This window comes from Crotalus tigris, unplaced genomic scaffold, assembly GCF_016545835.1.
Source record: "Crotalus tigris isolate CLP2741 ecotype Arizona unplaced genomic scaffold, ASM1654583v1 scf7180000017729.2337069, whole genome shotgun sequence".
NCBI lineage: Eukaryota > Metazoa > Chordata > Lepidosauria > Squamata > Viperidae > Crotalus > Crotalus tigris.
Genome location: NW_024096596.1, coordinates 90,837 through 108,145, shown reverse-complemented (window position 1 = coordinate 108,145; position 17,309 = coordinate 90,837). Strand labels below are relative to the sequence as shown.

Genomic DNA, 17,309 nt, shown 5'->3' with positions numbered 1-17,309 from the left:
GGAGATTCTCAGTCATCCAGGTCATGGTTGTCCCAAAGGTGTGTGGGAAGAACGCAGAGAAAGAAATATTTTGGGAAATATTAAAAAGGCAGAATATATTCCCCCAAAGGATTTTAAAGGCAGAAACTAACCCCCCCCCCAAGTCTCTCTGCCCAGACAGAAATGCAGATGTGATAATCTTGTCAGAAAGATTGGAGTCAGGAAACTGGGATTAGAAAGAAAGATCCCTAAAATCAACAATCCCTCACACCAAAAATCCAACAGTCCTCAGCCACAGCTCCAGGGAAGCAGGATATGACCTTTGGGACATAATAGGATTAACCCACCACCATCAGAATACCAGAAAGGCACACTCAGACTCAGGTCAAAGTTCATACCACAGAAACAACTTCAAACAAAAGCTCAAGAAGGTATAAAAACCCACTCTCTACTACATGTGCTCTCTCCTTTCTTCCAGAGCCATCTTTCTGTCTGGCTCTCCTCTTCAATAATCTGCAACTTTCTTTCTAAAGTAGTCACCATGTTGTTTATTCCCAGCTTGGACTGGACTGAAGACTTTTCCTTCAGCAAGTGCTTTTGAAAAAGCACCTTTGTGAGAAAGTCACTTTTTTCAGATCTGAAGTAGCTTCGAAGAGTCACTAAATGAACTGTTGTAAATTAAGGATTACTTATAGTTAGCCCTAGATTTACAACAGTTCATTTAGTGACCGTTCAAAACTACAGCAGCACTGAAAAAAATGAGTTAAGACCATTTTTTACACTTATGACCATTGCAACATCCAAGTGGTCACTTGATCAAAATTTGGATGCTTGGCAGTGGGTTCATATTTATGACGGTTGCAGTGTCCTGGGGTCACGTGATCCCCTTTCGCGACCTTCTGTCAAGCAAAGTCAATGGGGAAGCCAGAGTCACTTAGCAACCATGTTAATAACATAATAAGTGCAGTGGTTCACTTAACCACTGTGGCAAGAAAGTTCGTAAAATGGGGCAAAACTCTCTTAGCAACTGTCTTGCTTAGCAACAGAAATTTTGGGCACAATTGTGGTTATAAGTCGAGGACTACCTGTGTGTCTGAGAAGGAGCAAAATGAAAACCTTGAAGCTCTATGCCTGAAATTTGTCCTGAATCATTGCTAAATTACATATTAACAATTCATTTTTCAGCACTTATGACATCTCATTTAAATTGGGGGAGGGAGGGGAGAAGAAAGAAAAAGAGACAATCTTTTTTTAAAATGAGGCTGATGATATGCACCTGCCATTAATATATTGTACACAGTGTCTCCATCTCATTACACCAGCGATTTGGGAGAGAACAAGAGTCACACAGTGAGAATCACTTCAACACGCGCTTGTTCATATGCATAAACTCCTGTGTACCAGATGGCAAATATAATGACATCTTAAACAGCTAATTGCATAAATGTTGTAATGCAGATAATTGGCGATCCAAAGTACAAGTTAATAATTTCGCACTGTAGTGTCTGGCTTGAAATTAATCCTCAAGGAAAGTTGTGACAATCCTCATACGCTAAAAGTTCACGAAGCGGTAATTAAAACTAGCACTCAAATCATTTGCTTTTCAAACCTTCAATTATGACTCGGCAGACTCACGTTTCAGAAATGTAGACATAGTAGCCAATGTTTTGTCATGTGCTTTCTCGACAAATAATACGAAATAGTTTATGGCAGAGCACCCTAAAATACAAAGAGAAAGATGAAAGGACAGGGGTGATTTCTTAACTAAGTGGTAGTCTTTACCTGCAAAGTCCTGAATTTAACTTGGTGGTCTCGGAGAACTTTTATGGGCCATTCTTTGGTTTTGAAGCCCACCAACTGAAAAAAAACTGAAAAAAAAAGAGAGCTGCTTAAAATTCTCAGTTGCAAAAGTTGGCTTCTGGGATGCTTGTTGGCTTCTTCTTCCATCTTCCTTCTCTAATGTTAGAAAAAAAAACTGTAGGAAAATAACATTTGAACGGCCTCAGATTTGGGTTTTGTGGAATCTCCCGAGAAATGGGTAAAATATTGTGATCTGAAAATTAGTCTCTAATCCTTTGTGCCTATTGGCCACACTTTTTGAAGAAGTGTCAAGGAGCCCACCCCAAATGCCCAATGCACAGACATCATTGAATTACAATGTGCTAATTAAAGGTTTTAAAAATGGCAGATGCAAGATTGCCATAAAATCTTCCATAAGTTAAAAAATACACGGGATATGGAAGACTTTAGGAAGCATTGAATCCATCATTCTGATCAATGCATTATTGGCCTATATCTAGTCCAAGGGTAGGCAACCTTGGCTCTTTTATGACTCGTGGACTTCAACTCCCAGAATTCCTGAGCCAGCTACTGTTTAGTAACTGTTTAGAAGCATGGAGGACACATACAGGTGGTCCTTGACTTATGACCGTAACTGAGCCCAAAATTTCTTAACGTTTATTAAGTGAGTGTTTCTTGCCTCAATTGTTAAGTGAATCACTGTACTTATTAAGTTAGTCACACAGTTGTTAAGTGAATCTGGCTTCCCCATTGACATGGCTGCTCAGAAGGTGACCAAAGGGGAATCACATGATCCCAGGACACTACAATGGTCATAAATATGAGTCATTTGCCAAGCATCTGAATTTTGATCATGTGACCATGAGGATGCTGCAATAGTCGTAAGTATGAAAAATGGTCGTAAGTCACTTTTTTCAATGCCTTTGTAACTTCGAACAGTCACTAATTTAAGTGGAGAACTACCTGTATTCTTGTCACTATAAGGCACATGCAAATAAGAATTCTAAAGTACAGGTGTGGTAAATGATCACACACCATCCTAAAATATTTCTTTTCACAAGAAAATAGAGGCAGTTATGTGCCCTGCTGCTTTTCAACAAGGCAGAGGAACCATGCTATGGCAATAAATTTGTATTAAGCTTTTAATGGCTTTGAAACTGTAGAAGGAATTGTACAGGCTGCTCATCTGAACTACAAAAATCCAAGTGACCACTAGGTGGCAGCAAAGTGATAGAGAAAACAGTTCTTTGCTATCATCTAGTGGCCACTTCCAATGTCATCTAATGGTCTAGAGCAGGGGTTCGCAACCCGGAGTGCTCGCAACCTCTGGGAGGTGTGAGACGATATTCCAGGAGGTGAAAAAACTTGGGTTTTCAAAATTATAGCGTATAAGCATAATTTGTTTGCCGTTATTTTGAACTTTTGTAAGGGGTGCAAGACTATATCAGAAGTGTTCTAGGGGTGCGGGGTATAGAAAAGGTTGGGAGCCGCTGGTCTAGAGGATTGTTGCAGCCCACGTGTGACAATTCTAATGAATGGGATCCACTGTACATAATTCAGACAAATCCCAACAAAATATAGTTTTGAATAATTTATTAAATAAAAACAACAACAATTGGAAGATCTTAATGCAAACACCAGTGTAATTTTTAATAGTATAGAACAGACCACCATATAGCAGACTGATTATATTTGCACAATATTCTGCAATATCCAAGGTGGTGTAGGAAAAGGAATGGTGGGGGATGGAGTGAAAAGGGGATCAGCCTATAATCCCTACACAGCCACAAGTAAACTAAGTTCAACTTTTCCCCTCAGTACCATTGATCCTTGTCTAACACTAATTACTAATCAGATGTAATTGTTAGTTGAGAAGATTCCTGGGTATATAGGTTTTTAGCAATAAATTAGCTTCATTGATCTTCTCTTTCATGCTTGAAGGAGGAGCTGTGGTGGTCCAGTGGTTAGAATGCAGTATTGCAGGCTAATTCTGCTAGCACTTCGGCAGTTTGATTCCCACCAGCTCAAGGTTATTATAAATAATTCCATGGTTATTTTCCATGGCAACTCATGAAGAAATTTGGATGAGCAGGTCACTCTCTTGATTAACAATCTGGCTTCCTGCTTTTTAAAGTGTGTCTAAAGGCAATGCCAGCATCATTTTGTTAGTTGTTATATTTTGTGGACCCTGTTTTATGTAATAAAATATTTCTTGATTGCTTGAATTTAATGAGTTTGTGTTGCTGAAGCCTGCTTGATTGGCATGACAACATGCAAAGCTCCTGTATTTTCCCATAATATATTTTGCATTGGTGGACAGTAAAAGTTGTATCTGTGCCAAGTATAATCTTTGGTTCAGATGGGGAAGGGAAAAGGTACTAAATATGTTGAGATAAAAGTATTCTGACAATGGCAACAATGAACCCAAGAGATTTTATTTTGTTAACCGATGAAATAGCAGGTGAAATAGTGCGATCAGAGTAAAAGCTAGAAATAACTTCAATATATACATAAATAATTATGGAATAGGTGTATTGGAAAGGTGTAGAGCAGACATAAAGCCACAGGCATTAGGAATGAATGAAATCCCGTAAGCCAAGTGCCTTGCTGGTTTAACTCAATAACACCAAGTGTACTAATGAAATCTTTATATGTCTTTGTGGAATCTGGTTCTTAATTAATTCCTGAGTGAACCTGACGTATCAACTGCTACTGATCCCTAAAGATAGACAAGATTCTGTGCTAAAATATAATGATGTAAAAATCAGCCCAAGAATCTAAATTTGGTGCTGAAAAAACTATGATCTACCTAACTAGTGCAAATCAATCCTACAGCAAACATCCTTGCTTTGCTTTGCCCAATTTAACATGCTATTGATAATCATAAAAATGCCTATCTGGTATTCTGAGTCTTGGAATTGAGGTGTTCACTTAATTCTTGACATTTCTTCAAGCATTATCTACAAGTTTTCAAATTCAGCTTTAGGACTGGTAGTTTATTTTTCTTTCAAGAATAAGAGTTAAATTTCCCATATGATCATCTATCACTAAATTACAAGCTTGGACAATGTGATGACAGAATTGCAAATTAAATAGTGATACAAGTCGATTTGTCCTTCTTATTTAGTCACAACAACTGAGTCCATTGAATCAATTGATAATTCAGTAATGTACTAATTTATGATATAGCCATTTCAGTGAGGGGTGTAAGTCCTGATTATAAAGCATTTTATAGATGTCACAATCACTGTCACACACTCACTTTCTCTGCTTGCTTATTTGAAAATATGCTGCAATTATTTAGACTGAGTGTCATCAAATATGGACCACTAAGACAGAACTGATAGTTAGAGCCAAGCATCTATTCATATATATGGCGAAGAATAAGAATAGAATAGAATAGAATAGAATAGAATAGAATAGAATAGAATAACAGAGTTGGAAGGGACCTTGGAGGTCTTCTAGTCCAGCCCCGTGCTCAAGCAGGAGAACCTATACCATTTCAAACAAGTGATTGTCTAGTCTGTTCTTAAAAACCTCCAGGGATAGAGTGCCCATGATTTCTGGAGGCAAGCTGTTCCACTGATTAATTGTCCTCACTGTTAGGAAGTTTCTCCTTAATTCCAGGTTGCTGCTCTCTTTGGTCAGTTTCCAACCATAGTTTCTTGTCTTGCCCTCTCGTGCTTTGGAGAATATATGTCCTCTTCTTTGTGGCAGCCCCTCAAATACTGGAATACTGCTATCATGTTGCCCCTGTTTCTTCTTTTCTTTAGACTAGCCAAACCCAATTCCTGCAGCCGTTCTTCATATGTTTTAGTCTCCAGGCCTTTGATCATCTTAGTTGCTCTTCTCCGAACTTTTTCTAAGGTCTCAACATCTTTTTGTAGCAATTGCAGTATTCCAGGTATGGTCTTACTAGGGTTTTATAAAGTGGTACAATACTTCTTGTGATCTTGATTCTATGCCTCTATTTATACAACCCAGGACTGTATTAGCCTTTTTGGCTGCTGCTGCTGAACACTGCTGGCTCATAGTCAAGTGATCGTCCACTAGGACTCCAAGTTCCCTCTCACAGTTATTGTTTTTGAGCTAGGTCTCACCTAATCTGTACTTGTACCTTTGATTTTTCCTGATTAAATGTAAAACTTTGCTTTTTTCCACATTAAAATTCATTTTGTTGGATAGGGCCTATTGTTCAAGTTTGTCAAGATCTTTTTGGATCCTGAGCTTGTTTTCAGGGGTGTTGGCTATTCCTGCCAGTTTAGTGTCATCTCCAAATTTGATGAGTTCTTCTATTCCCTCATCTAAGATATTGAAGAATACTGGGCCTAAGGCAGAGCCTTGTGATACCCCACTGCTTACCGTATATGCCAGCGTATAAGACAACTTCTGGAAGTGCTAAACTCGGCGCCAAAGACGGGGGTCGTCTTATACGCCAAGTTGTCTTATATGCTGGAAATACTGGTAGTTTCTGGCGTATAAGACGACATTCTAGGAATGCGGCTTGGCGATAAAGACGGGGGTCATCTTATACACCGGGTCACCTAATACGCCGGCATATACGGTACTTCTCTCCATATGGATTTTGTGACATTGAGGACTATTCGCTGAGCATGGAGGAGGAGGAGGAAGAGGAGGAGGAAGGAAGAAGAAGGAGGAGGAGGAGGAGGAAGGGAGGGAGGGAGGGAGAGAGAGAGGGGGGGGGCGGGGAAACAAATTTGGTCTAGAGGTTAAGGTACCAGGTTAGAAACCAGGAGATTTGTGAGTTCTAGCCCCATCTTAGCCATGAAAACCAGCTGGGTGAATTTGGGCCAGACACTCTCTCTCAGCCTAACTTACCACAAGCGTTGTTGATGTAGGGAACAGCAAGCAAGCAAGCTTGGATTATGTGATCATATTTCCAAATGCATGCACAGGAAACCATAGTAAATTTTCTATTCTGTGATTCCCAGCTAAGCAGTAGCACCTAGCCAAGCCTGTTGATCTGGAAACTTAAACAGGATCAGTCCTGGTGAGGACTTGGATAAGGAATCCTGAGCTGCAGACTAGAATGTCAAATTGAAACAAAACGTTTTTGAAAAAACAATGGCAAATCACTTCTACACCATTTCCCCTCCTGCCCCAATTAATAGCTAATAATAATAATAATAATAATAATAATAATAATAATAATAATAATAATAATAATAAAGTTGGAAGATACCTTGGAGGTCATCTAGTCCAACCCCCTGCTCATGCAGGAAACCCTATACCATTTCAGACAGATGGCTGTCCAGTCTCTTTTTAAAAACTTCCAGTGTTGGAGCATTCACCACTTCTGGAGGCAGGTTGTTCCACTGGTTAATTGTTCTAACTGTCAGGAAGTTTCTCCTTAGTTCTAGGTTGCTTCTCTCCTTGATTAGTTTCCATCTGTTGCTTCTTGTCCTGCCTTCAGGCGCTTTGGAAAATAGCTTGACTCCCTCTTCTTTGTGGCAGCCCCTGAGATATTGGAACACTGCTATCATGTCCCCCCTTGTCCTTCTCTTCATTAAACTAGACATATCCAATTCCAGCAGCCGTTCCTTATATGTTTTAGCCTCCAGTCCCCTAATCATCTTTGTTGCTCTTCTCTGTACTCTTTCTAGAGTCTCAGCATCTTTTTTACATCGTGGTGACCAAAACTGGATGCAGTATTCCAAGTGTGGCCTTACCAAGGTATTGTAAAGTGGTATTAACACTTCACGTGATCTTGATTCTATCCCTCTGTTAATGCAGCCCAGCACTGTGTTGGCCTTTTTGGCAGCTGCAGCATACTGCTGGCTCATATTTAAGTGATTGTCCTTCTCACAGTTACTACTATTGAGCAAGGTACCCCCTATACTATACCTGTGCATTTGGTTTTTCTTGCCTAAATGTAGAACCTTGCTTTTTTACCACTGAATTTCATTTTGTTAGATAGTTCCCAGTGTTCAAGTCTGTCCAGATCCTTCTGTATCTTAAGCCTGTCTTCTGGAGTGTTGGCTATTCCTGCCAGCTTGGTGTCGTCTGCAAAAGCTGTACCCATGAAAAGTATCAGAAATCCAGCTTGAATCAAAGCTGCCCAGTCTTTGCAACTTTAAGTTTTGTGAACTTCAACTTCAACTCCCAGAATTCCTCAGGGCCAAATGTCTATGGTGGAAATTTGTGCTTTTTAAACCTAACCAAATTTAAGATCTATGGCAGATAGAAGACATGCTCTTGTATGTGGGCTTTTATATCCTGCAACATGGCACCCCAGATGTAACAGGACACCATTTTTCTTAATGTAATGTGGGAAGATTCACAAGTAACGCTTGATAGGAAGTTTATGTTTTCAGAAGTTGCTGCATTATGCAGTCTCAGAAATTGTCAACATTACCTCATCTTTCTTTACAGCCCATAGCTCATTCTAATCTGGGAACATATAGATCTTAACTACAGTTTGTAGCAGGATGACATAAATTTTTGGATGTGCAAAAGACTTTGCTTGACTAAGGCAATCTAGCTAATGTTCAGTTTTGCCTATAAAGATCTCTCGGGATTTAGAGACAAGCAAAATCACAAATTGTTCCTTTGGAAGTCACCAGGGATACATATTATGATGCATGGGGTGAGAGGATGGAAAATTTTATTTAATTCTTCATTAAATGGGGTTTCACTAAAACATTAACTTTCCAGATCATGAAGTACCAAAATAATAACTTCTTGGTTGATAAAACTTGCACCTAACATTTATTTCTGAGATGAAATAATCTGCAATGAAATCAAAAGAATACTCTAACAGAGAATTCAATTAAAAGCAGTTTAGGATACCTGTAAGTAATTACACTATCACATTCTCCACAGGGTTTAATTCAGGCCAAACCACAACTACTGTGTGTCCAAAAGATAATGAATTAAAGCAGTGCTCTGGCATATTCTCTTACTGAAACGTTAGCAGCCTTCTCGAGTGACATGAAAAATAGGCTTCAATAAGAGCTGGGAAATATATGCAGTTAGATTCAATCAATAAGCTGTCCTTGACCAATGTCCAAATTTAAAAAAAAAAACAGTCCCAAATGAGTTATGAGAATTCTTTCTCTGATTTTAAGTGTATTAATTTTGCAGGGTATACACAACGAAGTCCTATGCTGCCTGAAGACGGTATTTTGACAGCAGAGGAACACTTTGTGAAGAGCCCACACGTCCCTTTTTGGAAGGTAGGAAGACCGAGCACAGCTGGTATGTGGATGGCAGGCTGCTATGGAAAAACATTACATGCTAATTTGAGAAGAGTAGAGAAAGTAAATCGTACAATGAAATAGACATCTCACTCCCAGGTTCCTTTTCTTGAGTGATGGGAACATTGGTGGGTTAAAGGAGGGTTGTTGCTGCCTTACAAAATACAACAAAAGAGGAGAATCTGGAGTAAGATAGAATGGAACCTATCACTTTGCCATCAAAAGGCTTCAAAACCAAAATATGTCTTCTATATAGAGCTATCCTACCATAATATATCTTTTGACATTCTCCTTTGAGACTCTCTCAGAAGCAATCCTTTCAATTTGTTCTTGAAAGGATGATACCAACGGAGGTGGCTTGGCTCAGAGGAACTCATTCACAACCCCATTTCAGACTCCTTAGACATTAACTGTTCATTGACTATGAAAAGCCCAATTAGTACAAGATCCTTTAGATCAGGGATGCACAGTTGGCAGCTCCAGGGCTACATTAGCCCTTCAAGACTTGAATGCACTCAAAAAGTGCCTCCTAAAGTAACATCTAATGAGATGAAATATGATTAAATATATAAGAAATCATATTGGCTGCAATTAATTAATTACATTAAAAATAAAGGACCATTGAATTAATTTTAATCTTTGTCTTGCCTTGCCGCTTCTTAGCTCCTCTTTTTTGAAATTCCTTTTCTCAGAGTTTGTGTAATCTTTAGCCCAATACAGATTGCACACCTCTGGTTTATATAAATGAATAGTCACCTGTGTGTCAACCTATTAGCTATGGGTCAACTGTTGAAATATGTTTGGGTGTTTCTCCCTCCCAAGTGGACACTATTTCATTAATGCATCATCATGTGAAGACTCCCATCTTAGCCCGCCTTAGGATGACAGGTATTGGTAAGCCAGTTGTGGATTATATTGATGAGTGTTTCTGACAGTATTATCTATCTAGTTGAAAGCAGGTCTCCAGCAAGCAGCATCCATGGTGAATCAACAGTAATCTGAGAAACAACAAGGGATATTGTGGCTGTAAATGCCTGCTGTTGCATCAGTATAGTTAAATTGCTGTCTTCATCAGAGTAGCCTGTGAGATGTGAAACTGAAAATAGATCAAGGTGAAAATAATTTTCAGAGGAACCCAGGCATACATACGTTGTTACAGCAGTATTTTTTTAAAAAGAGAAATTTTTTCCTTTTCCTCTACTGAAGCTATTCATCCTTTCTTCCTATTAGCCTTTTAAGGATAGATGGTTATTCTTACGAGACTTCAAAACTGTTGTTAGCAAATGCAAACCAGTTTTGACCAGTTCTGTACAAGTCACACATTTGTTACTCTGTTTTCCAGGTTGACTGATTGTGATCTAAGGAAAACAACATAAGCCAATAGAACATGGAAGCATCTGTAAACACTAATTTACAGATTGACAAATTTGCTTAAAAAAATACTTCATGTACAAACCTGATGTGTTATCAAAATAAATATCATACATCAAGGTGGGATAAATAAATTATGGGTTGGTCTCTTGCTAAAAAGGGGCCAAACTAGTCCAGTAGTGTTGCTTGTAATAAAAAAGATCTTTAAAAGGGTAGATGGTGAATGGTTTCTGAATTCAGTAAAGTTGTTGTCAAGGTTCTGACTAATGAAGCCACATATAGAACTCCAAGGCTTGCAGTTTCCTCAAAGCACATGTTTATTGGATTCATAATATTGGCACAGTCAAAAGTGAAACCAACTCTGAAATTTCCCTAAAGATTCGAAGTAACTAAAAGTAATACTCCCCTCCCCTCTACTATGCTATAAATCACGCTGCCCAATGAAAGTAATTGGCTTCTCAAATCATCTTTGCTCCTCCTTCCTGCACCTGTGGGAATGGCCTTGGTTCCCACGAGACTGATTGGTGTTTTGTCTGTGGTAAAAAAAGCACTACTACTTTCCCCCTTCTCCCCCCATCTATGTGGCAACTGAGAACGAAAAAGATGGCTTCAGCCAGGATCGTTTCAGAAGTTGACAGTTGTATTGTAACAAAAATACATACATCTTCCAATGCGTATATATGTATACAGGTAGTCCTCAACTTATGACCACAATTGAGCCCAAAATTTATGTTGCTAAGTGAGAAATTTGTTAAGTGAGTTTTTTCCTCCATTTTACGACTTTTCTTGCCACATTTGTTAAGTGAATCACTGCAGTTGTTAAATTAGTAACACAGTTGTTAAGTGAACCTAGTTTCCCCATTGACTTTGCTTGTCAGAAGATCACAAAAGGTCACATGACCCTGGGACACTGCAACCATCATAAATGTGAGTCAGTAGTCAAGCATCCGAATGTAAATCACGTGACCATAGGAATGCTGCAACGGTCATAAATGTGAAAAATGGTCATAAGTCACTTGTTCAGTGTTGTTATAACTTCAAGCAGTTATTTGGTGAACCGTTGTAAATTGAGGATTACCTGTAATCCTACTTACCTGTATTCCTAATTTTTAGGAATAAGCAAAAACTATTGAGTCCATGGAACTACCATAGTACAAGCATTTCAACAAAGCACTGAGGGAAAGATGAGAAACAATGGTTGGAACTGATCAAAGAGAGAAGCAATCTGGAATTAAGGAGAAACTTCCTGACAGTGAGGACAATCAACCAGTGGAACACTTGCCTCCAGAAATCGTGGGCACTCCATCACTGAAGATTTTTAAGAAGAGACTAGACAATCACCTCTCTGAAAAGGTGTAGGTTCTGCTGCTTGAGCTTCTATTCTATTTTATATCCAGTGCTTTCTAAAATATTAGAAGGATTCATTTTGTCCTCCTACTTAAATATTAATCACCGTCCATTTTGAATACCTAGAAGAAATCAAGGAAACTAATCAACATGGCTTCTACCTCATCCAACATTTAACCGTGAGACTCATCTCCAAGAACACCAGCACTTCTTTCCTTCTACAGCAACTGAAATTGGCATCAGAGGTTTTTGTTTTCTGCCATCCTTTGCTCAATGATTTTAGTGAGGCTAAACAAGCACAGGTTCTGCAAAAACGGAAGTTTTCTCACTTGGACTACACTAGTGAAGAGGAAACATTCAAGCTTCCAACAACCTCTTGGGGCCTTGGAAACATAGAGGACTTGTTTGTTGGTTTGTTTTTAAAGAAGGCAGAAAGATGAAAATATATCAGGCTGAAGACACACTCACTTTTCCTTGCTTATAAAATTCCCTGCTGACAAGATTTCCCCCCTCCTGCCTTTATGTGCTCATCTGTGAAGGATTGTCCACCTGGTGCCTTATCATGGGCTTTGGAAAAGTGCCAGAAGATGGCAACAGCATGTACTACTAAGGGAGCATTGGGGCTGTGTGGAATAACAAGGACTGTGTTATGACTGGGAACGTTTGCAGTACTATAAATAACTCTATCAATATTGTGATAATGGCACTTTAAAGAGGTCTATTTTACAAGTGTTGGATGTAAGAGACTGCAGCTGTGCTCATTAATGCTGAAGGATGCTTCACTCTATGTACAATTTGCAGGTGTAACAATAGGGGTGTTGATTCATTGGGAGCTTTGATTGTGACTGGAATTTGTTCAGATCTTCAAAAGAAGAAGAGAAGGTTACACTAACATTGTTAGTGCCTAATAAGTCTTTATTGTATTTGGCAGATGAAAAGCAAATTATAACAGTTTAATTGAAAACCCCCCAAAAGATAACAGGATTTCAATGAGACTTAAATAGCTCCTTCTCACCAAAGAGCAAGTACTACTATAATTGATAGAAATATTTTTTTTTTAAAATAATTAATTGCTGTAAATTATCATTTGGCACAAAGATGGCATAATTCTCATTAATTTGCAACCTTTCCTAGTTTAAAATTCAATCAGAAATGGCACCCTTCTGTTTCCCTTGCGAGTTAATTCAGAACTGAAGTAAGTTCCATAAAATTTCCTACTTCTGTAGTAAGCTTCATTTCTGCTGCAGTGTACTTGGCATCCCAAAGACAACCTGGGTTGTCTCACCTTGATTTGACATTTCCGGCTTACCTGAGGTTAACTGGCTATTGTACAAGAAGAAATCACATTAATTGTTCTGCAGCTTTGAACAGATCAGCTTTAAAATAGTTCCGCCTTTAAAGCAGAATGAGCCATTGAGCGCCTTCTTGTTATTGAACTGCTGCTTCTAGATGTTTCCATCAGCACAGCCAGAATGAGGGAAGCTGCAGATAACCAATATCTAGAACAGTGTTTCTCAACCTTGACAATTTTAAGGCATGTGGACTTCAACTCCCAGAATTCCACAGCCAGCAGTGCTGGCTGTGGAATTCTGGGAGTTGAAGTCCACATGCCTTAAAATTGTCAAGGTTGAGAACCACTGATCTAGAAAGTCCCAGGTTCATGGTCCTTGTCATAAGGGGTTAGTGCAAAATAACATGGGACACAAGGTAAGGGTTCCACCAGTGGAACTGAGCTTTTATCTTTTTTCTTATCTTATGGCTAAATTGTTACTACAGCTGCCAAGTCAACTGATATCAGGTAACAAAGGGAACCAATAGGATCCCACCTGTTTGTTTCCTGTATAGTCTTCAGTTAAGAAAGCTCTCATAAATGCTCTTATAAAATACTTTGAAATCACAATTACTGTATACCAGGATGAGCATCAATGGGAACTTTATGACCTATGGATTTTATAAGAGTCATAAAGTTGCCCGGGTTAGCCACTGTATATAGTAAAACAATATAGATATAACAAAGTCAGTATTAGACCAGATAAAAATTTCAGAGCAAAACAGAGTGGAATTAGTAGATAACAAAGACCAGAGCTGGAAGAGGTTGTTTTTTTTTTCAGTTTGGCATGGTGTAGCTGGGAACTTAATGGATCTTATCTACTCCTTGTAAAACATGACTGTAAAAGTGAATTCTGGATCCTAGTAATGTATATCCTGATTGTTTTCTTCTCATTGGGATTTAATTGAGTATGGATCTTTTGTTCTTACATAAGAGATGCACAAATTCTATTGGCTTGCAGTCTTCAGCAGAACCAACATTCATTTTGGGAAAGAATTGGAGTTTAAAAGGTTTAAATGGATGATTTATGTCTCTGCAAGGATACCCTGCCAACAAAAGTGCGTATAATCCAGGCCATGGTTTTCCCAGTTGCAATGTATGGCTGTGAAAGTTGGACCATAAGAAAGGCTGAGCGCAAAAGAATTGAGGCCTTTGAACTATGGTGCTGGAGAAGACTCCTGCAAGTCCCATGGACTGCAAGGCATTCAAACCGGTCAGTCCTAGAAGAGATCAACCCTGACTGCTCTTTAGAAGGCCAGATCCTGAAGTTGAAACTCAAATACTTTGGCCACCTAATGAGAAGGAAGGACTCACTGGAGAAGGGCCTAATGCTGGGAAAGATTGAAGGCAATAGAAGAAGGGGACGACAGAGAATGAGATGGCTGGATGGAGTCACTGAAGCAGTAGGTGAGAACTTAAATGGACTCCAGAAGATGGTAGAGGACAGGAAGACCTGGAGGAACGTTGTCCATGGGGTCGCGATGGGTTGGACACGACTTCGCAATTAACAACAACAACAACAAAGGATTGATATCCATTTCATCCTTTTTAACTCCCTCAAAAAAAAAAAAAAGAAAAAAGAAACTCTCGAAATATTTTTAAAAATGGAGTCCACTCACTCTGGTGGCACAAAAAAGGCACAGCCAGGCTGAAAATGCTTCCCAAGCTATAGTTTTTGTATTGTAGTTGTCAATGAGCATAGGATGATTACCCTAAGGATACAAGCTTAAATCAGCCACAGATGCATCTAACAATAATTACAGCATAGAGTGGTGAGAACTTTGACATAACAATAGCAGATTATCTGTGCCAGAGGCTCCCAACCTTTTGAGCACCAGGGATCGGTTCTGTGGAGAAAGTTTTTTTTGGGCGGACCAGAGAGGGCATGGTTTCATACGCTGCCTACATCCAGTGGATGGGGCTTCACTTGTTTGCACAGCCCGGTTGCTGGTATGCCGTGGCCCGGTGCTGGTCCCTGGATCGGGAGTTGGGGACCCTTCATCTATGCCCCTTTTCTCACACTAGAACAGGGGTTCTCAACCTTGGGAACTTTAAGACTTGTGGACTTCAGCTCCCAGAATTCCTCAGCCAGCTTTACTGGCTGAGGAATTTTGGGAGTTGAAGTCCACAAGTCTTAAAGTTGCCAAGGTTGAGAACCCCTGCACTAGAAACTGTGTTTCTTGCTTTCCAAGATTTTTTTGCCTCTTTTATCTCTTCCACCCCCATGAACACACCACACAACAAACAGTCTCTGTACTCTGTACTCCCTGTCCATCAGCTAGTTACTCATGTTGCTCATGGGCATCCAGCAGGAGAGCAAACTAAATGGCACAAGTATGCCATTCATGGCCAATTTGCAATGATGTGATGATGCCTTTGATCTCATTGGACATCATCATATGTTCTTGACCCCTTTGTTCCTATGCTCCAATGTGCTTCCAATGGCTTCATTTGCAATGTCTATGAGGTATGTACAGTGAAAAGATGGTACAAAAAAATGCAGCAGCTAACATTTTTCCCCCATGTAACACATACAAGTAGTCATTGACTTACAATCATTCGTTTAGTGACTGTTTAAAGTCAAAACAGTGCTGAAAAAAGTGATATGGCCATTTTTCATACTTACGACCAGTGGTAGGATTCAAATGCCTGAACAACCGGTTCTCTGAGTTGATGCAGGCCTGGGTGTCCAAGGCCTAGAACGGACTTCCAGAAGTGGCATCTATGCACTTCTGGTGGGCTGTTCTAGACCTGAGAGGCCTCCTCCAGACCTCTGAGGCCTAGAACAGACTTCCGGAAGTGGCATCCATGCACTTACAGTGGGCTGTTCTAGGCCTGGGAGGTCTCCTCCAGCCGGTTCTCCGAACTCAAAAAATTTAGCTACCGGTTCTGCTGAACTGATGCAAACCGGCTGAATCCCACCACTGCTTATGACCATTGCAGAATCCCTATGGCTACATAATCAAAATTTGGACACTTGGCAACTGGTGTGTATTTATGACAGTTGCAGTGTCTTGGAGTCATGTGATCACCTTTAGCGACCTACTGACAAAGTCAGTGGGGAAACAAAGATTCACTTAACAACCATATTACTAATTTAACAAGTGTAATGATTGATTTGAAAACTGTTGCAAGAAAGGTTGCAAAATGGGGCAAAACTCACTTAATAACTGTCTTGCTTAGCAACAGAAATGTTGGGCTCAATTGTGGTCATAATGTGAAGACTACTATACTTGTATTCCGAGGTCTTGTTTCTTGCTGCCTCTGTAGCTTGGGGATAACTCTAAGCTACCTTTCTGCTGTATTTTAACAAAATATGTTTTCAGTTTCCCTTCATATTGGCTTATTTTTCTTAGGATGACTTCATTTTTAATCTATTGTACTGCTTACTCAAAAAGACACATAGTGTTACTCATTCCCATATTTTAGTTTGATGTTCCTTTACCATTTTACAAATCATAAAAAATGTGCTGTTTAATTAACAGGATTTAATCCAAGCGCATCTTGCCCATTAAATTTTACTCCTACAAAATTACTCATTAACAAATATGTGCCAAACATTGAACATGAGCAAAAGAAATGTAAGAATTTTGTAGCCAATCAAAGATTAATCAGCCACAAATATGTTATGTACTTGGATTTTGTCTTGATTCTATATTGGAAATATCTCTCAAAGTCAGCCCTTTAAAGCAGGCATGGCAGATATTTGAGGGATGCTCTCTATTTGGTAGGATAAAAAAAAAACCACACAGATGATTTTGAAAGATTTTCCCAAATTTCTCTCTGCCTCAACCTATACTAAACAAAATCAAGGAAATGTTATTTTGACTTACTTTCTCATGCTTTCCATTTTATTAAGTGTACTCTTTTCTCAAGATTTTCTCTTAATGGCCCAATCTGTTCTGCTCAGAGCTACATTCCTTCATACCCAACAAACTTATATGATATGAATTTTGACCACATCACATATTCTGAGATCTTATTGTAAAGCTATTATGTAAGAGGAATTATATGCATTAAACAAGCCAGAAGTCTAATGAAAAGACAATATTCAGTATAAAAATAGCTTCCTCGCTTTTATTCCTACATCATCCTTTCTTGATTAATCTTGGTCTTGACAGTAATGATCTCACAAAAGATGGAAAATGCCTAGCCCGTTTTATGATTTAATCTTGATCCCAACAGATCTGGATTCCATTTAATTGTCTACGATTAATTAGAAACAGAGGCAACATTATTAAAGAGACCGTTTTCACATATACCCA

The 17,309-nt window shown here is 39.1% G+C and overlaps 1 long non-coding RNA gene across 9 annotated transcripts in view; it reads left to right on the top strand.

Moving 5' to 3' along the window:
- The window catches only part of LOC120306232, a 53,081-nt gene that overhangs the window by 20,760 nt on the left and 15,012 nt on the right, over positions 1-17,309 (top strand). For 7 of the 9 annotated variants that reach the window (XR_005556201.1, XR_005556202.1, XR_005556200.1 and 4 more), the window contains exon 2: positions 8,884-8,975. This is a non-coding gene — a long non-coding RNA (uncharacterized LOC120306232). Of the gene's footprint in view, positions 1-7,414; positions 7,474-8,883; positions 8,976-17,309 lie in introns of those variants that run through there. The other 2 variants (XR_005556205.1, XR_005556203.1) reach the window with 1 other exon arrangement.